Genomic DNA, 21,161 nt, shown 5'->3' with positions numbered 1-21,161 from the left:
CTCTGTGTGCTGAAGGGTTGATCATGAGCCTGTAGCACAGAGGAAGGGATCAAATTCTTAAGAGGTGGGGCCTACTGGGAGGGAGTTGGGTCATTTGGGGGTTACTTCCTACCACCGTGAAATGCACAGGCTTCCTCCACTACGTTCTGCAAGTGCATGCTACTCACTATAGTCAAGTAACCACGGACTAAGCCACCTGAAGCTGTGAGCCAGAGTAAACCTTTCTTCCCTAAAGAGAAGCTGTCTCCCGCAGCAATGGGAAGCTGATTGGTGGTGGTACTTCATAGATGCTCTGGTTACCAAGAAGTCCAAGGGAAAGCCAGGTACTCAGCTCTATTCCTCAGAGGACTCCAAGAGGCATTCTGGTGACCCCTTTTAGGGTCAGATTCTTTGGAGGGAAATTCTGCTTCCTGAACTTGGAACCAGGGAACCAGACTGGTTCATAGCTGGGAAAGAATGAAAGGTGGTTTGGAAGCCACTTGAGCCGCGGGTCTGTAGGATGTGGCCTTGTTCCCTGTTCTCACAGAGCCTTTGCTGTGTGGGACAGAGCACTGCCAGGGGGAGGGGAGGGCAAAATCTAGTCTCTAGGACCATCTTTCACCTGGCACCCATGTGGTGGGTGCTCACCCGGGATTATATCATAGACTGAGTGCAAAATGCCCCCACAGGCTCATGTTTAAGCACTTGGCCCTTAGTAGCAAAGCAGTTTGGGGCAATACTGGGACCTTTAGGTAGTAGGGCTTAGGAAGTAAGTCACTAGGGAACAAATAGGCTAGTCCAGCTTCGGGCGCCAATCTCTCCACGTTTTGATCTCCCAAGATCAGTGCCACGAGCTCCTGCCATGAATGGAGCTCCAGCCTCTGTGCCTCCCCGGCCATGAAACTGCAAGCCAAAGGAGTCCTTCCTCCCTCGAGATGCTCCGTATTGGGTATCTTGTCACAGTTACAAAACATTAACTACTGCAGAAAATTGGTACTAAGATGTGGAGTCATTTTATTCCCATCAGAAACCCGACCATATGCTTTTAAACTGTTGGATATAATTTTCAGGAGAGTCTGGGAGGATGGTGTAGCCAAAGCTTGATGGGTCATTCTAGCAGAAGTAAACAAGACCAGAATACAAACAAAACTGCAGACAGTGAAGGCAGCTTTCAGGGAGGGGACAAGGACGCCAGAGAAATTAGGATAGATTCTATTTATACTATACGCTTGTGTCTGTCATGTCCTGAAATTTTGAGCAAGGCTTAACTAAACAAAATAATACAGATTTGCCCCGCAGAAGAAATTTCAAGAGATCATACCATTCAGGGAGTGGTATGGTTATTGCTCACTGCTTTTTACTAAGAGTTGGAGTAAGATGGAACAAAAAACAGATGAGAAAACTATGAAATGTACAGTTTGGTGGGGAAAGAAGCGTGGCTGCTGTTAAGGCTGCGGACAGAGTGGGTGTAGCTGATGTGATTAGCATCTCTAAAGAGAAACCCACACTTAGCAGTATGACTTGAGGTCAAGACTCACCTGTCAAAGGCTACAGGGTGTAAAACCGAGAATCCACTCAAAAACATCCATTTGTCAGAAATTCCTGAAAAGATAAAGCTTCCTCAGTGCCCTCCGGGAAAATAGGCGCCTACGAAGGTGTTTTTGCAGGTTAGTCTGGACGGTGGATAGAGGCTGCTACAGCTGTGGCCCAGGGGATCCAGGCTATCTATATCTTGAGCTGGCAGCAGGATGTGTAGCCATAATCCACGCAGCGCTGATTTTACATATGTGAGTTACAGGGCCACGCAGGCTTATACCAGGATTTCAAGATAGGTTCAAGGTTTCTCTAAGGCCAGATAATGTGTGACGGTGTTGGGTTTCCTTCAAGTAAATTCTGAAAGGCCGTAGCATGAAGCCAAAGTTAAAGGTGAGATTCCAGGATATTGGCGCTACTAGGAAGATGCCAAGGGAGACTGCATGTACCAAGAGGAGCCAGAACAAGAGCGAGGCCATGTACAAGCAGGTTCCGATATGGAAGGGACATGACTAGCCACACCCACTGGCACCCAGATGATGTTACCAACAAGCCCCTGATGCTGGACATAGAGCAACAGGGTTTGGGTGTTTGCTCTGCTGGGTCTTGGTCTTTATCGGATGCAGTCTTTCCTTGCTACGTCACCATTCCTCTCTTTGGGTGGTGTAGGAGGTTCTTCTGTTCATGTGTTGCTTCCATTGGCTAATGAATAAAGAAACTGCTTTGGACCTGATAGGACAGAACTTAGGTAGGCGGAGAAGACAGAACTGTGTTGTTATTTTAGATGTAAGCTAGCCAGGTGGGCTGGACAAACAAAGGGCCATCCTCCTCATGCAACATTTGGGGACAGGAGAATGTTTATTCTGTGCTACTGTACATTGAAAGCATATAGTTGTTTTTTTTTATGAGTGTTTATAAGTTAAGTGACTGTCTGAGTCTTGGAAGAGACTTGGAACTTTGGACTTTTAAGCATTATTGAGACTAAGGGGACTTTTGAAGTTGAATTGAGTGGGTTTTGCATTATGAAAATAGCCATAAGCATGTGGGGGCTAATGGCTGAGGGTTACTATTTGGGTATTAGTCCCCATAGGATTATGTGTTTACACACTTGGTCTCCAGCTGGTGAAGCTGTTTGGGGGGTAGCTATATAACTTACAGAATGGTAAGGCCTACCTAGAGGAGACAAGTCCTTGTTAGTGGTGGGTTCTTGGAGCTTTATACCCCAGTCCCACTTCCAGACCCAATGCCTTTGCTTCAAAACAAGTTGTTTGGTCAAAAGTCACACCTCTATATCCAAAGAGTCTGGAATGTAATATTAAGCTGGGGGCATCAGCCCAGTCTTCCAACACCCCTATATCCAAGAAGCCTGGGATGATTGGAAGCCCCTGGCCTGGCAGTTGCCCTGGCTTGGACTCCAACTTCTAGCCTGCTAAGTGGTAACCCCTCCCCCAGGAGGGTCAGGACCACTCCCTCAGGCTATTTAGACTTGGGTTTGTGGTTTTGGGGTTTGTGTGGATCCCCCCTTTGTCTCTCTCTCCCTTGCCATGCTCTCCCGGCCACCCTAAAGTGCAACATTTATTAAACATGGGCATTTTAATTTGACTTTATCTGGTCTGATTGGATTTCTTTGTGCTGGCAGAGCAGCTCATCTTAGGGAATATTCCTAACACAAGTCGTTCTCCCTTAAGTCGCTTCTTGTCAGTTATTTGGACACAGGGCTGAGATAAGTAATTAACAACCAAACATGTCTCCTGGGTAAGGAGCTACAGTAACGATCATCTGCTCTGAACTTCTAACATGCCGCTCCAAACTGAACCTCACATTTCAAGAGCTCTGTGGTTGACTTTGAGCATGGCCATCCTTAACTTTTTTTTTCCCTTGCTCTGTTCTCTCATGAGGAGTTCAGGACACAGGCAAGTGGAGTTAATGTCACTGTTTTACGAAGCCTGGACTGTGTAAGCTACAGGGCCTTAGGGAGCAGCCACGGTCCCTGTGCAGTGTAGAGCAATAACGGGCTCTGGGTCAGCAATCAGCTGTGATGGGCACAGAAAGAACAACACCAGGGCACCTGAGCTTTCAGGACAGAGTTCCCACCTGTTTCCGTGTCATTGTAAAAATCCAGAATGGCATTGGACTCCACTTCTGCTTTTGTTTCTTTTAAGATTATTCATTAATTTAAATATTTAAACATATGTTTTTGTTCACATAATGAACACGTGTCTCCAAATACAACTTTTTACTAAAGCTATTATACAAGTTTGGCTGTATTTTCCTGTATTTCAGAGAACATTTATAAATTTCCAAGAATACTTTTATGTAAGTAATTCTTTAAATTTTTAAAAAAAAAAAACATTTTATTTTATGAGAGTTCGCCTGCATGTGTGTCTGTGTGCTGTGTGTGTCAGGAACCCAAGGAGGCCAGAAGAGGGCATTGGATCCCCTGGCACTTAAATTACTGACGTTTGGGAGCAGCCGCGCGAGTGCTGGGAACTGAATGCAGGTCCCCTGCAGGAGCCGCCAATGCTCTCTCAATTGTCCTCCCAGCCCTGTTAGTCCCTCTCTACAGTTGGTTCCCGGCGACTGCTCTGTGGATGGAGAAGACACTTGCCACGAGACTTCCTTTCCTTTCCCTCCTGTCCTTGTTTGCTGTCCATCTGTGAGATCTTAAAGTGTTCACTGAGTGACCAATGTATGAGTTTTTTCTTCTATCACCAAATGTACGCAAACACAGCCAGTGAGTTTAATTGGCGAATATAGCTACCGCATCCCTTTCTATCTCCCCTTAGCTCTGTCTGCCCTGTATTCTGCTGTAGCCCTGTGCCAGCTTTCTTACGGCTTTGCTCTAAGATTTTTCTGGGTGGATTTCTTTTTTAATCCTATGATCTGGGTCTGTGTGCTTCATTTTTTTTTCTGGAGGACTCAAATTTTGTTCTGTGACAGGAACACTGACTGAGCAAAGAGCTGAAGTGTGATCACTCATGTTCACCTGACATGCACATTCGTGTGCACGCCCATACGTATTAACCTATATATACTCACACAAACGTGCATTTGTACACACAGCGCACAAACTTAGCCATACGTTTGCTTGTGCATGCACTCTCATAGACTCGAAGCAGTTTTACTTATTAGGTTTCCTGTGAAAACAGACCCAGCTCCTAATTTAAGCACTAGGTGTCCGGGAGGAGATGCTACACAGGACGTTGGCTAGTGGCTGCTTTCCAGCCCCTTCTTTGAGGGCCTTGGCTTTTCCTCACTAAAGCTGGCCTACCTGAGGGCATTTCCTGCTGAGTAGCTTCTTCTGGCAGCCCTGAGGGAAGCGCTCCCGGGGCTTTGTTGGCGGCTGTTAACTGCCTGGGGGAGGGCGGTAAGAACAATAGTTCTTCCTTGGGTTCCACAGAGAAGAGGTCAGACCTTTGGGGCAAATGAAAGTCTAGGGCTCCTAGCTCAGCCACACAGCCAGGACACCCGGTCCTGTCTCCCAGGTGTCAAATGGGCAGTTTCATTCGATAAAAACGGAATAGTCAGCACTATGACATCATAGTTCCTGGAAACTCAATTGTGGCCATAACTCTAGATTCTCATTATGTCCAGGGGTTTAATTTTTAAAAATACATGTTCTCTCCATGCCCTTCATTTGCCTCTAGGGGGTGGCCGTCCTGGGTCAGCCCTACCTGAGTCTCAGCAGCCCCTCCCCCACATCACTGTGGTCCCACAAGTAATTAAGCGTGTTAAGGGGGAGGGGGGAGCTTCAGTATCAGTAATTCAATCTCCCTGTTTACTGATCTCTGCCATTAGCAGAGTTGAAAGCAAAATGTTTTAATTAAAAAGATTGGCAATAAGTTGGTGTAATGCCATAATTTGCACAGGACCCCTTCTAGAAAATGACTGCGCCCTGTCTTGGTTGCTATGACAACTAATGGAGGGTGATTGTTCTTGCGTGAGAAGCAGCGCAGAGAGAGGACAGGGAGTAAGAAGAGGGGCTCTACAGGGGACAGAGCCAAGAAGTGGGGAGGCCAGGTCTCTGGTAAGCTCCAGAAGGGTCTTTTCCTGCAAAGGAGGGTCGTCCTGTGGCTTGACCCCAGTCCCAGCCCCCCTGCCAGGTGAACATTGTCTTGCTAAGGCTGCTTTAGACTAGTCTGTTTAGTCAGCCTGCAGCGGGTTGAAAGCCAGCAGTCGGCACGTCTGAATGTTCCTGGGAGGAAAACTATGCAGGTCTCAGGTAAGCCTTGCCTGCACAGAGATGGCCTGTTTTGCAGGCAAAAGGCCACGGGATCCGTTACTTTACTCAGTGGTTGGCGAAAGACTGGCGAGGGGCAGATGGGGAGCCACACATACCCATCGTCTCTTTCAAATGGCCCGAAGACTGGACGGTGAAGACCGTGCTGGCTGTAAGGACCCTCAGGACCAGTGTTGCCTCTGCTCATGGTCACATGGTCGGGGCGCTGTAGAAGGATGCCTTTTCTGGCAGAAGAAAGAAGCAGTCTGGTATAAATGGGCCAGGAGCTCCTGGGTCTTTGTGTCCTTATCTGTGAAATGGGATTATAAATGTCGTTCTCTAGAAGTTACCCAAAGAAGTAATAGAGATCCCTGGCTAGGCTACCTGCTCTGCAGCTCTGTCACTGGCAGACACTGAGGAAATACAGGGAGGCTTGCCAGCATTGCCAGCTCCCGGCCAACCAGCCTAGCATACTGCTTGCCACAGGGTAAGCACAGTGGCCCCACAAGAATAAGAGGCTTGTCAGAAGAAAATGCAGCGGTCACACCAGGAAGAGAGCGGGACTGGAAGCACTCAACAGGGCAAAACCAGACCACCGGAATGACACAGGGTGTGACTGTGAATTCTAACACAGCATCCAGTGCCCGTGGATACCAGACCAGGCAGACCTTCTGAGCCACAGTTCCACGTGTTGTAGGGACTTGGGAAGCTCACTATACCTCTGCACACCCCAGCAGAGCAAAGCCCACCACTCTTGCCTTGGTCCAGGCCAGACCATCTCCTCCAACTGCAGCAAAGACGAAGAGGCCGTGACACAAGTACCACTCCCTGGCACCCCTTCCATACTTAGAGACGGCGACTCACGGGCTGGAAGATTCCGGATGAGGTGACCGAGTGTGGGGTCTAACAATAAGAGGAGACACATGATAACAGGGGTACTGGGGGGCATTCACTCTACTAGGGAAGTCCCCAGGGGTGGCATCCACCATCCTACCAGCTCCACTATATCAGTACCAGACAGCGGGGACCCACCAAGTACTGCTCAAAAGCATCCCTTCCCTTTCTGGATACACCGGGCAGAGTGGGGGCAGGGCATGCTGGCTGGTGAGAGAATGGCTCTCTGGAGCTGGTAGGTCAGGAAGCCCTGCTTGGCGCCTGAGGGCTTGTCTGACCGAGCTGAGCCTGCTCCTTATCAGCAGCCGGGAGGGTGATCGATCACGCTCTGCCACGCTGGTGTGGAAGGACAATAAAACAGATATTGACCACGATCCTAATCTCGTGTGCATGCGCCTCTGAGGCCCACAGAGTGCAGCGGCCTGAATTATGGGACCAGATACACGTGGAGGCAAGCCCCCCTCTGAACAGGAGTAAGATAAGAAAATGTCAAATGCGTGGTGGATTTGATTTAGTGTAACCGGCATTCTGAACAGCCCCCATTTACTAAGTGCAGTGGGGTACAGAGATGGAGGGGATACAGCTGAGCAGCATCTGGTCTGATGGACATGCACAGACTCCACTCGGTAGCAGTCAGACTGAGCAGGGGGACGTGTGTGTGTCCTTGGTTCCTCTGGCAGAGGGCAGGAAGGGCAGGATGCATAGCTGCCTACAGAAAGCATGGGGCCAGGGCAGTGCTACAGCAGATGGGTCCTTGGGGAGGAGACTTCCTTACCCGCCCCTCTGTATTTCATCCCCCCCACCCGACCCCACCCATCACCTTGACTAGGAGTCAGTGAGTCCTGACCCTGTCCCCAGCTCACTCCTCTGCTCTGATGGTCCCTGCATCGGTCAGTGCTACATTTGATTGGTGACCCTGCCTCCCTCCCCGGCTCCATCCTCCACTGGGCTGTCTCACGTGACACCTGCATCCTACATAACGGCAGAACTTCCACAGCGCTTGACGCTCATAAGCCAGAGCTCCTCCACGCATGTGTTGCGCTTGTGGCTCAGACACAAACCTCTCTCAGGGCCTCCCATCCGTGTGTCCTCGCCCTCACAAGCGCTCTAAGGGTGCCCTGTCGCTCACCCTCTGTGTTCTTTCCCCGGTACCTCCCTCGCCTGGACACCTTCTTCCTTGAGTTTCTCAGCACCATTCCTTAGCTGCCACCCTTGTGGGCCCTCTTTCGCCATTGAGTCCGAGAGCCTCTTCCCCTCCTGCAGCTGCTGAATCTTTTGGAATAGGTGCCTGGCCCATTTGCTACCATCAGGCCAACTCCAGTCCCCTCACTCCAGCCCCCGCCAGTCCCTGCTCACTGACCCCTGCCTGTGCTCATTCCCATCTCCTGCAACAGGTGCCCTTGGTGCTCTCCTTGTCTGGTTTACCACAGCCATGGAGTCCAAGCTGGGCTTTGGCAAACTGTGTCTGCTGGGTCCTTCATCCCACATCCCTGCACCACCTCTCCCTCTCAGATGTTTTTTGTTTTGTTTTGTTTTTATTTATTATGTATACAGTGCTCTGCCTGCCTGCATGCCTGCATTCCAGAAGCGTGCACCAAGATCTCATTACAGATGGGTATGATATCATGTGGTTGCTGGGAATTGAACTCAGGACCTCTGGAAGAGCAGTCAGTGCTCTTGACCTCTGAGCCACCTCTCCAGCTCCTCAGATGTTTCTTTAGGGGACTTTTCTTCTGAGGTCAGAGCCCCTCTTACGGAGAGGATCCTTCTCTGTGAGGGCCCTACCATCGTAAAGTCTCCTACCCAGATAACCCTGTTTAGCCTCTTTCTACTCCAGCAGGCCAGCACCCCGCTCAGTCACTATTATATAGCCATTGCCCAGAGCAGGGCCTCAAGGGTATTCAATGTGCAGATGTCTCTACTAAAAGACTAACTTTCTCTGCCTTAGTTGTTCTCATCTGTGAAATCGAGGTAGGTGGCTAATCACGGTTGTCAACTTGACACACCTGGGAAGAGGGAGGAGCTTCAGTTGAGAAACTTTCTCCATCAGATTGGCTGATGGCCCATATGTGGGGCATTTTCTTGTTGCTTATTGATGTAGCAGGGGCTAGCCCACTGTGGGTGGTACCAGCCCTAAGCAGGTAGGTGTTAGCTGTTCAAGGAATAGATGCGCAAGACAAGGGAGGCAAGCCAGTAAGCAGTGTTCCTCTAGGGTTTCTCAAGCTATAATTGTGAGTTCCTGCCTTGGCCTCCTTTGATGACTAGAGCTTATGAGGCAGATAAACCCCTTCCTCCTGCAAGTAACCTTTTGTTGGTGTTTGGCCATAGCAATAGAAGCCTGACTTGAACGGTGCTCATTTACACGGCTGCTGTAAAGACTGAGCGAAGCAATGAACGTGTGTCTTTAAGAGAGTATTCGTTTGACATGAGTCTTATTGCTATCATTAGCACCCAGCCACTTTATCTGTATAGGGCGATGTGGTCAGAGAGGGAAGGTGGTATAGGATCCAACACCATGAAGACTCAACCCCACTTGGACCAGAACGTGACTTGATCAGGGTCCCCTTTCCCTGTGTTTCTCAAAAACCTTCCAGCCATTCCTACCCAGCAGTGTCCATGCTCACCCGGTATCATCACTCCTGACTGAGGCTTAGTCTACAGCAAAGGGCTAGGTGGGGTGACAGGGATAGCCCGGTCTAGGCCTTGGGGATTCCCATTTACCCTCAAGTCACACATACCAGCCTGGCTTCTCATAAGCCAGGTCCTGATTTAATTTGGCTCTGGCCTCCCAGCACTGATCTCCCAAATCCTGGGGCCTGTCTCTGTGGAGGGTAATTGGAGGAAGTAATTCTATTTAAGGAGCGATTGCTCCAAGAGCATGATGGTGTGCTGGAGGCTAATGCATACCAAGGACACATTACAGCCAAACACAGGGTGTTCTTCAGAAAGGTCTCATTACCCATCAAGACTCTGCCCTCCCGGAGCTATTAGCAGTTAGACTGAGAATATGAGCCGTGGGGGGGTGGGGTGCAGGATGGCTCTGTCCACTTGGTTCCTTCCAGGCCATGGGCACGCTGGAGCCTGGGGAAGCATTTTCCACACTACGCCATCTTGGCCTGATTTCAGTGTGCTCCGATGGACACAAGTTATTCCAGGGGCCTGGGCCAAGAAAACTTACACCTTATTCAGAATTGGAAACTTCAGGGTCTCATCCTTAGCGCCCGCTGCTCTGTGGGATCCCTTCCCTACGTCTGGAATAGGCAATAGCCACTTGGGCTCTGGAGAGGCTCCCCCGGCATGCCAACACCTTAAGCCTGGGCCATAGAAGGTTCTGCTCCTTTTGACTGCTCCACATCTAGCATGGGAGTTTCTCCAGGGCTGAAGAATAAATAATAAGAAGGATAAAGAACAAGTCAGACTGTGGCCCCTGCCATCCACGGCTCACACCCGAGACTGCACCTGTGCCGACGGCTCCACATTCTCCTCTACCCATCTGTCTGGTGACTGTCGAGGGCACTACTCTGGGCTGTCTGCATCTGTTGAGCTGCCATAACGAGCTACCACAGCTGGGGGGTCAACAACAAGTTCATCTCACTGGTCTCGAACTGGAAGTCGGAACTGTGACGTTCCGGTGAGGGCACTTTCTGATTGATAGAGAAGTTGTCTTCTGTGGTATCCTCACATGGTAGGTGAACAGTCTGCCTTATGTCTCTTCTTATAGGGGCACTGACCCCACTCCGGAGACCTCCACACTCATGAGCTAGTCACATCCCGAGTGTCTCATCTCCCAATGTTACCCACTAGGTAGATAAGAGCAATACTAACAGGGAGTATTGGGAGCTAAGAACTGAAAGGGTCGCAAATATTCAGCTCACAGCACTGGCTCTGAACACAGTCCCAAGGGCTGCCCTATGGAGGAAAAGCTCATCAGTGGAGACTGAGGAGAAGCATGCAGGGAGGGGGAGCCATGGAGCCGTGAACAATCCTCACTAGGGTCACGTAGTAGAGATTTGAGCGAGGCCTATGGAGTAGGGACACCGGAAGTGTGGGGACACCAAAGGAGAGCATGATTTGGCTGGAGAGGAGGCCAAGAAGAAGAAATGGTGGGCACTGGGGGCTCTAACAGAAAGACCCTCTCATGGCCCTTCAGAGAAGACAGATGGTCTTAGGGCAGGTAGATGGGTGAGAACAGCATAGGCCCCTTGCATGGGTTAGGACAGAGATTTCAGAGAAGTGTGTAACAGTCAGGTTCTGGGGATGTTTGGAGGTAGAAGCCACAGGAATGCCAGTGCATGGGCTATGGAAGACAGGAAAACCTGTGCCAGATCAAGACTTGTAGGTAAGAAACTGGAAAGACAGCTGGGCGGTGGTGGTGTACCCAGCACTCAGGGAGGCAGAACTCTGTGAGTTCGAGGCCAGCCTGGTAGACCAGAGTAAGTCCCAGGACAGCCAGAGATACATAGAGAAGCCCTGTCTCTAAAAACAAAAATACAAAAAGAAAGGAAGGAAAAAAGGAAGGAAGAAGGAAGGAAGGGAGGGAGGGAGGGAGGGAGGGAGGGAGGGAGGAAGGAAGGAAGGAAGGAAGGAAGGAAGGAAGGAAGGAAGGAAGGAAGGAAGGAAAAAGAAAAGAAACTGGAAAGACAGGTACTATTGGTGGGGTGTGTGGTGCACGCTGGGAGGGAGACAGACAAGTGCCTTTTGTACACCTACTAGATGTCTAAGATAAAAATGCCCGTGCCTTGACAGCAAATCTGAGACCCTAGCATCAATGCATCTAACCTAGGCCTTGTTCCTGACCATTTTAAAAGGTCAGCATGGCGCAGTCACCGGGGTCATCCTAGGGTCTCACACACCACACTTGGGAAGCACCTGGTGAATGCATCAAGTCTTACTCTTGAGGACATTATTCAAGAATGGCCATTTGCTATCCCCCGTCCAGGAGGCAAAGGCCATGCTTCTGTTTGGCCCTGTGCCTCGTGGTACCTTGTTTGTAGCTGAGGCAGTGAGGCAGCCATCTGGAGGCCACTGCTCCTGCCTCCCATCTGGGACGGCAAAGCTTTCTGGTCCAGAGGAGCTGCCGCATCCCTTCCCCAGGCCCAGTCTCACGAGGGAGGGCAGCTCTGCTTCTCACTGTGCTTGCAGGATGACTCCCCCCTCCCCCCCCCAAGCCCGTAGATTAAGTTATCACATCTACTTTCTACCTTTGGATCAAGATTGTCAAATTCCGTTATCCTCTTAATGATCTATAATATACCCTTTCATTTCCTGATCAGGGATGATACGGTGATAGCCTCCTAGCGGTGTGTGGGCAGGATTGGAGGGATGGCTCAGAAGCCACTCGGCCAGGGGACACCATTCTTCAGTGAGAGCTCGTAAACTAGTTCTCAAGCAGGGCAGTACTCACAGTGACAGATTCTACGGTCCACGTGAAGCTGAAGATGTATGACTTAGTGCCGCCACATCGTGGTACCGTGTCCACTGCAGAGAATATTAATCGAATATTCACTTTTTACCACTGAGTTCCCGTGCGGCTGCCCCACACAAGCCATCCGCAGCTACAAGCCTGAACAGGAAAATACCATCTTCACAAGAGAAATTAGTATGTCTTGCTACCCTTTCTCTTTCTGCTTTTTTAAATGGGTCCTGTGTAATCTCTAAGTATGGATGAAATGAGGTGACCAGAGTCTTCCAGCTGAGCCTTTTACAAGCTGAACAAGTGGGCATAGCTCAGGATCTTAGGTCCAGGTTGGGGATGAGAAGCCCCAGGCTTGTGCCCCCCCCCCCACCTCATAGGGCCACCAAGAAGACCACCTGGATTCCCAGATACGAAAGCACCATACTAGAAAGTCAGAGAGTATTGGAATCAGCAGCACACATGGCCCCACTAGAAGCCCTGGAGTCTCCCAAATCCACGCCATGCGCTCACACGCCTGTTTCCTGGCATCTAAGAACACCTATCAAGGCTAACAGTCAAAGCTAAGAAAAGCTTGCAGCATAGTGCCCTGTCTTCTTCCCTGCCCGTGTGACACCTGCTTCGGGTACAAATTCCTGTGTCCCTGACTGCTTCTGTTGTAATGGCAGCGCTGGCACCCACCCAGCCCATAGAGGCCCTTGTATTTTCCCGAGCTCCTGTGCAGACCTCTCCTGGCTTCTCTGACCTGGCCCTTGGGGCAGACTGTAGAGAAGGATGGAGCTGGAAGGACATGCCACCTTTAGAAGCTGTCACCCTACTCTTCTGTTCCAAGAGTAGAGCCCCGGGGAGAATGGTGCTGAATCCATCAGGAAGCCTGGGGGCTGAAGGGAACTCTAAACAAGGAGGGTCCCCAAGGGGTACCCGTCACTCCCTTGTCACCCTCCAACACAACATGGTGCAGTCTGGACCTTTAGCCATGCTCCCCTGAGCTCTCTTCCCTCACCCCTGCCTCGACCTGAGCCTTTTAAGCAAATAAGCAATGTAATTATTGATCTGTAAAAGAAAAAGGAATTAATACGGCCGCCCACATCCTTTGAACATAAGAGTATTTAACAATGAACTCTGCTTAAACTTCATAAAAGCCTCTTCAGCAAATCAGCACACGAGTATCGATCTGGAAGTCCGCCTGTGATTCCCAGCTGTCTGCCTCGCCCACCGAAGACCATTAGTTTGCCTAGCTCGATGCTCCCCTTGGCATTTATAGCCAGCGCTTGCCCCCCACCCCTGGGATGCTTTCTGCCTCTCAGTGGGGGCTGAACTGCCCATTTTGCTGAGCCTCCCTTTTCCTGGAGTCCAAGGTATTGACTGCACTCAGTGGCATCAGGCAGGTGCTCTGAGTCTCGGTTCATCAGCTCACATTGGCCCAGCACGCAGGTCACCTAGGTCATCCAGCTGTCATACTTTCCACAGCGACCCACCTTTAATGACCTAAGGGGATGGACATCCCATGCCCTACCTTACAGTGGGCCAAACCATCTGCCCTCCTGGGTTTCACACAGTGGGGGTTAGGTGCCAGAATCCAAGCTGACGGGGTGAGCAACTTTTTCTTCAGAAAGAATGAGGCAGGCTAGGCCCTGTCCACAGGGTTTGAGTTGAACCAGCTGTCTATAGTGATTGTAGGCTTAAGGCTGGATGAGTCCCGAAAAAGCTTCACCCAGGAACCTGAGGAGACCAAGGTGCTGATGGGGGTTTTGCTATGTTATATTTCAGTTTTTCAACACACCCATTAGCCCCCACCCAGCTTTCACACTTGTCTCCTTCCCACAAACCTCAGACCCATCCCGCAGGTCCACCAGTCTCTGTGAACACATGCTCATGGTTAGTAGCCTTGTCTAACTAGAGAGTGACAGGGGCCACTCATACGACGGGCCAATCCTTTCAAAGCGGAGCTCTGAGATCACGGCCAGCAGCTTGGGGTCTTCTTGTCTGCCTTGTCCCATGGCCTCCTCATGGTCACATTCCCAGCGTAGCTTTGGAACTCTGTCCCCTCTAGTCACAGTGCTGTCCCTAAGAGACTCAGATTTGACCTCTAAGACCCCTCCATCCCTGAACTGAAATAAGTGACTAAGAGGCTCCCAAACCATAATCCAAGTCACCAGTCCAGGCTCTCTAACTTTTCAGTGACTGACAGTGATGGATCCCAAATGTCCTAGAAAGTAGACCCAATGCCATCTACCCACAGCCCACCCACATCTACCCCTTCTCCCCATACCTCCTGTGACTCTGCGGTGGACCCCAGCTCACTCACGTCTGCCGTGTCTCTGCCACTGCCCCTCTTTCTCTTCTCTGCTCTCTTTCATTCCACTCCCTTGGCCTCCACCCTCATCTTGGTTTCCAGGTTGCTATTTTCTGCTCCACCATTTCCTTCTTCTGCTCACACTGATTGTCTTTTTGTCTATCTGACCTAGTCTCATAGAGACCCATGTCCGGCATCACCTGGACCAGGATGAGTAATGTTCACATACAGGTCCAGGAGATGCTGGGCACACATTTGAGGCAGGCTGTGAACACTGCAGGCATGTCCTGGGGCCACTCCTGAGTCTGGCCTCATTACTTCAGGGATCTGGAGGCTCTTGGCAGGGTGGGCCTAGAGCATCTTGTGAGTGACCTTGCACTGAATCATGACTTAGAATTCACACTGTTGGGATAGAGGGAGAGACCACTGTCCAGACCATTTAGGAATCAGAGGACCATTTGGAGGCCAAGTCTCTCTTCCCTCACTGGTCTACTGGTTGCTGCTTGTAAAAGTAGCAGGCCATACACAAGGGATGCTATGGCCCACAAAGAGGCTCCAGTTGTACCTCTTCTTGTTCAATCACTAGCCCCCAAAGATGCTATTGATGTGGGAGGTCCTTCTGTATATGTGTTGCTCTTATTGGTTAATGAATGAAGCTGCTTTGGCCTATGGCAGGGCAGAATATAACCAGGCTGGAAGAGATATAGAGAGATAGAGTAGGCAGAGTCAAGGAGAGGCCATGTAGCAGCCAAAGGAGAAAGATGCCAAGAACTTTTACCACAACTTCATGGCAATACACAGATTAATAGAAATGGATTAATTTAAGATATAAGCGTTAACTAGGAATAGGCCTAAGCTATTATTATTGGCCAGGCAGTGTTGTAATAATATAGTTTCTGTGTGATCTTTTGGGTCTGAGCAGCCGGGAATGAAAGAGCAGTCTCTGCTTACACATTATTCTTGGTGAGACAGAAGTTAAGGACACTTTAAGATAATGTCCCTCTGCCCACTGGGTGGGGACAGCAGCTCAGATTCAGAGCCTAAGCACTGTCTGATCTGCATCCACAGGAAAGTCCCAGGTAAGCCCGGCAGAGGCAGCCTGGACGCTGAACTGCTCAGGGACACCTGCCCTGGAAAGAGAGCAGATGTTATGGCCTGGTGTATCCTGGGGCTCATAGTCTGGACCCTTCAGGCCAGCTCAGCTGCCTAGAGTTCTTCAGATGCAGGCTGTGTTAGAAGAGGCAAGACCTTAGATTTCCCCAGAAAGATTCTGAGGTGGGACTTCAGAAGAACTCTCTGGCAAGAATGACCAGAGGCAACCCTTAATAGTAGAAAGGGAGGTGTCCAAGGACACGTTAGTGCAGGGTGTTCACCTCAGACCACTTCTGAAGAAAGGCATCCCTCTTAGGGAGGACGGAGTTACAGGGAAGTTTTGAAAACAAATAATTCCCACCCTCCTTGGGATTGATTTAGTTGTACTGGGGTAGAGTGGAGCCTCAGGATGATGATGCCCTGAGCCCATGCCCTCTCTCTGAGGAATGTCTTGTAGGTACAGGCCCCTCCCTATCCCGGGAAGGTTTGATTCTCCTGCCCCTTGCTGGCAACACCCTGGTCTATGGACTCAGAGCCAGTCAACACTGGCTGCCAGGAAAGGTCACCTCCTCTTCCTGACCTTTCTTTTTCCTGCTGCAGAGAGATCAAAGGACATCTCATTGGTGGCAGTTCCTGTCATCAGTCCTAATGGATGTGGCCCATTAGCACAGGGGTTAGGAGGAAAGGCAGCAGAAGGACAGGGGACCTCAGATCTGAGCCTCAGACAGACAGGAGGCAAGAGAGACAGGGAAGTCCAATCCCACCCCAGGGATAAAGGAAGATTAAGAGTGCTCATGTCTAGTATTGGGGAGAGGGGTCTGCCCTATTGGGGGTGCTGCAGAGCCATCCTCCATGGAGGAGCTGTGAGGGACAACTCTGGGATGGGTAAGGTCCTCTCTGAACTCCCATACCCCGATGTCTGTTGTCCTGTGCTTTGAGATTCCTGTATCCATCCTGGAGACAGGTCCACAGGCTTGGGGATCAGTAGTTCTGAAGCCCCGTCACTAGGCTCCAGGGGCTGGGTAGAAGAAGTCTGCCCCTATGTTCAAGCCCTGGGCTGCGCTGCTCCCAGTCATTACTTCCCGTGAACCTATTAACTGGTCCTTGGCAGGATGCTGTCATTACACTACGGAAGTTCCAGCTAACGACGCAGCGTGTGGAGTAGAATAGGTCACCTCCTGGAAGCCAGCCAGGCCCTAGGACACCGATTGTGCCCAGAACCCCACTGTCTCCATGCCTGGGACACTTTAGAAATGACATTCCCAGCCACGGGTGCTCACTCATAGCCCTGTGAGACCTACAAGTTGGCACCAGACTGTCATCTGATCAGTGAGTGGAGCCAGACTGGGCTAACTTATGATTTGATGAGCTATCCTGGAACAGTTAGGAACAAGTCATTCCCTATGACCGGGCTCCTTCCAAGGTGTGGGGATCCTGGAATCTCCAGCGCCAGCTCCCAGCCTGGTGTCTGGCTGCTCCCCTGAGGCCTAGAGCTGGCTGTGCGCTCCTGGGAAGCTTCTGCCTGTCGGCTTCCAGCACTTTGCCACCCCCAGACAAACCATCGGTAATTCACTTTAATGAAATATGGAGACACTTTTATTGATGATGATCCTATCTGGAGACAGGAGAGCAATAGAGAGACTGCACCTTCCATGGGCTGGGCCAGGGGCCAGTCTGTCCCCACAGACCCCTGGGGGCCCTCTGAGAGACAGTGCTGATGGAAATCAGACGGTGATCTGGCGTGTCCTCTTGTCACAAATGAGAGGCAGGGCAGGAGCTAGCCTTGATTCTCGAGTCCAGTGAGTTAGAGTTCCCCGGGGATGCTGCCCGACAGGCAGGTGGATGGGAGGCAGCCTGCCCCTAAATTAGGGCCAGATCAAGCTGAGAAGCTCCAAAGCAGGGTGGGAGTTAGGAGAAGAACAGGGCTTTGCCAGGCTCTAAGACAGAAAATACTCAGGGCAGTTGCAGGAGACAGGGGACCAGTCTCCCTTGTGGGATGACTGGCGGGCCCTAGCAGAACACTGCTGAGATGCAGGCTCCCTTCCATGTTCTGACTTTATTTCATTGCCTACCAGGGATACAAACGCCAACACCCTTCCTCTGAATGAGAAGTTCAGAGAGCGTCTCCCAAAATGGCCAACTCAGAGGACTTGGGAGGGCAGACACAAGTCCATGAAGAAGAAGGAACCCCCATTTCTGTCAATGCCCTCTGCCAGGCTTGAGCCACCACTGTCCTTCTTGGCCAGTCAAGTCATGGCAAGAGCTGTTTGGAGCTTCTGCAAGTAGAAATTGGTATTCTGGGGGGCCCTAGCTGCCTTGATCAACATCCACACCTTATTTCATCCAAACAGGCCACGGTGAAGGCAAATGCAACCTTGGGGGATGTGATCAAGCAAGACAGAGACGAACTGTCTCCATGAGCCCGCAGGCCAGGATGCCCTTGAGAACTTAGGCAGTGTCTGTTTGCCAAATGAGGACGGTCATGACAGGTGTTCATCGGAGGTCACCCAAGCAAAACTGTTAGCACTGGGAAACAGAGGATGCAGAGCTGACAGGGTCGAGGTTGCAGGCAGGGGTGGTGTCACGAGGCAAGGCAGGCCTTGTGGACTAACTATGAAGCAGAACGAAAGGGGCGTAGTCACCGGGAGCAGGAATGATGGGACATCACCACATTTGCCTGACTGGCCTTGCCGTGACACAACACACAACTGTCCTTCACCACCCTGAGCGCTTGGCTGCGGTAACTTCCGATGTGAGTGCCCATGAGCTATTCTTCCTGGTCTCACCTCAGCCGCGGACCTTCATGGATCCCTCCAGCACTCCCCGAGGTGCCTATCGATCCGCTAAGTCAAGTTAGGAGATTGCCTGAGCATGGAGCTCAGAGGTGGGGCTGCCTGTAAGCAAGAATCGCTGATGCGCTTCAGCAGCGGGCTGCCTCATGCAATATGTAACATTACATTATCCCGTGCTCCCGGCGCGGACAGAGCCATAGCTGTGGAGCCTGACGGTCCCTGGAAGAGGCCTGGGGTGTTCCAGAGTGCTGGGCTGGGGGGCAGGAGGTCTGGGCTCTGTGATAGAGAGCTTGCGGGTCCTGTCCTCACTGCCGCCCCATTTCCTCTCTCTGTGGACCTGAGGTGGGTGCCATGGTCACTCTCCCGCAAACAGTCTGGGATGGGCACTAAAATCTTCATGTAGCCCACATACTCAGTGTGCCAGATGAATCTGCAGGAGCTTTCTCAACACGATTCCAAACAGCTACACCCATGCTACCTGAACAGGTGAGCGAAGTCAATGTAATTTGCCATTCTCCATGGCCTCTTTCAGGCATCCACACACACCAGGATAATTATGGGGGGCCCTAATGATCACAGTACCATCATCTCCTCCTGATGTTCCCAGACTCTGTATTAACAGTGTTTCTGGTGCATGATACAACAGGGCCAGAAATATAGTGACAGAGGGTCCAGGACAAGCCCCGCGGTTCTGTTCATACACAGCACACAGAGAGGGACCCAGTACTGTATGCTCTGCCCAGATCCTTGTGCAGGAAGGTGAGGGCTAGAAAAATATTTCTTGTTTCAGGTTTTCTAAGGAGATCTTCCAGGGTCCATAGCTTCTGCCTGTGGGAGGCTCCTCATTACTTATGTCCTGAAGGATGAATAAAGATAGCCCAGCCTATAGCCAATACTGAGCTTCCACTTCTGCTCCTCCCCCCAAAGCTCCTCCTCTCAGATTTCCACTGTGACCTGCTGAGCCAACCCAGACTGGATACTACATGTTTTGCCAAACAGGCTTCTCTCCCCAGCATCAGAGGCAGGGATGCTGTTATCACTACCAGGCTAGGAAGTGGAAGAGATTTGTGTTCAAGTCCTCCTGTTTGCCAAGGAGGTAAGGCGTGCGTGCGTGCGTGTGTGTTGTCTGTCTGTGTGTATGTGTGTCTGTGAGTGTGTCTGTCTCTGTGTACGTGTGTCTATGCGTGTCTCTGTATGTGTCTGTCTGTGTGTGTGTGTGTGTGTGTGTGTATGTGTGTTCACTTTGCCTCTTTGAGCTTCAGTGATATAATCTGTAAATGGCATTGGTGGTACAGATGTGACCGTATCTGGGAGAACTCACTAAACATGTATGTGTCAGGGATACCCAAGATCCTGGCATTGGAATGACCAGCAAGAGAGCTTGTGATGGGGGCTCAGATCCATTCCTCAAAATGACTTCCTAGAAGCTAGGAAGACAGTTCATTGGGTGATGTGTTCTCTGCATGAAGGGAAAGACTAGGGTTCAGATCCTCAGCACCCACACAGATGCCTGCTAGGCCTGATAACCTGTCTGCAATTTCTGGATTCTGAAAATAAAGAGGGAATCACTGGGGTAAAATGGCACCAAAAAGCTCTGGGTTCAACTAAGAGAACCTATCTTAATGAAGAAGGCAGAGAGTGATTGAGGAAGACTCTGTCATCAGCTGTAGGCCTCCACACACATGTCCCCACACAGGCTGGTGCGCACACACACATGCCCACACACAGGCTGGTGCACACACACATGCCTATACACAGACTGGTGCACACACACATGTCCACACACAGGCTGCTGCACACATACATGCCTATACACAGGCTGGTGCACACACACATGCCCACACACAGGCTGGTACTCACACACATGCCCACACACAGGCTGGTACTCACACACATGCCCCCTCACAGGCTGGTACTCACACACATGCCCACACACAGGCTGGTACTCACACACATGCCCACACACAGGCTGGTGCACACACACATGCCCACACACAGGCTGGTGCGCACACACACATGCCCACACACAGGCTGGTGCACACACACATGCCCACACACAGGCTGGTGCACACACACATGCCTATACACAGACTGGTGCACACACACATGTCCACACACAGGCTGCTGCACACATACATGCCTATACACAGGCTGGTGCTCACACACATGCCCACACACAGGCTGGTACTCACACACATGCCCACACACAGGCTGGTGCACACACACATGCCCACACACAGGCTGGTGCGCACACACACATGCCCACACACAGGCTGGTGCACACACACATGCCCACACACAGGCTGGTGCACACATACACATGCCCCCACACAGGCTGGTACACACACACATGGCCATACATAGGGCTTGTGCATACACACACACATGTTTGCTTGTTTGTTTCCCAGCTGCCCAGACCTGAAATAATCACTCAGAAACTGTACTAATCAAATCACAGCTTGACCTATTAGCTTATGCATTTTCTAGCTAGCTCATATATCTTAAATTAGCCCATTTCTATTAATCTATGTATTGACCCACGGCTGTGGCTCACTGGCAAGATTCCAGAATGTCTGTCTTCTGCAGCAGCTATGTGGCATCTCACTGACTCCGCCTACTTTCTCCCAGCATTCAGTTTAGTTTTCCCACCTAGGTCTATTCTGCTCTGTCACCAGCCAAGCAGCTTCTTTATTCATTAACCAATAAAAGCAACACATGTACAGAAGGGAATCCCACATCACACATATACACACACCCGTAGACAGGCTTATACATACACATACCCATAGACAGGCTTGTACACACACACACACACACACACACACATCCCCTCAACACATATGCCCATACACAGGCTTGTGCACACACACATATCCACACACAGGTACATACACGTGAGCATGCATATACAGGTAAATATATATATTTGTATTGCTCACATTA

Source organism: Alexandromys fortis, unplaced genomic scaffold (assembly GCF_014885135.2).
Source record: "Alexandromys fortis isolate MF-2015 unplaced genomic scaffold, M_Fortis_MF-2015_v1.1 scaffold_59, whole genome shotgun sequence".
Lineage (NCBI taxonomy): Eukaryota > Metazoa > Chordata > Mammalia > Rodentia > Cricetidae > Alexandromys > Alexandromys fortis.
Note: the sequence above shows the minus strand (reverse complement) of the source record.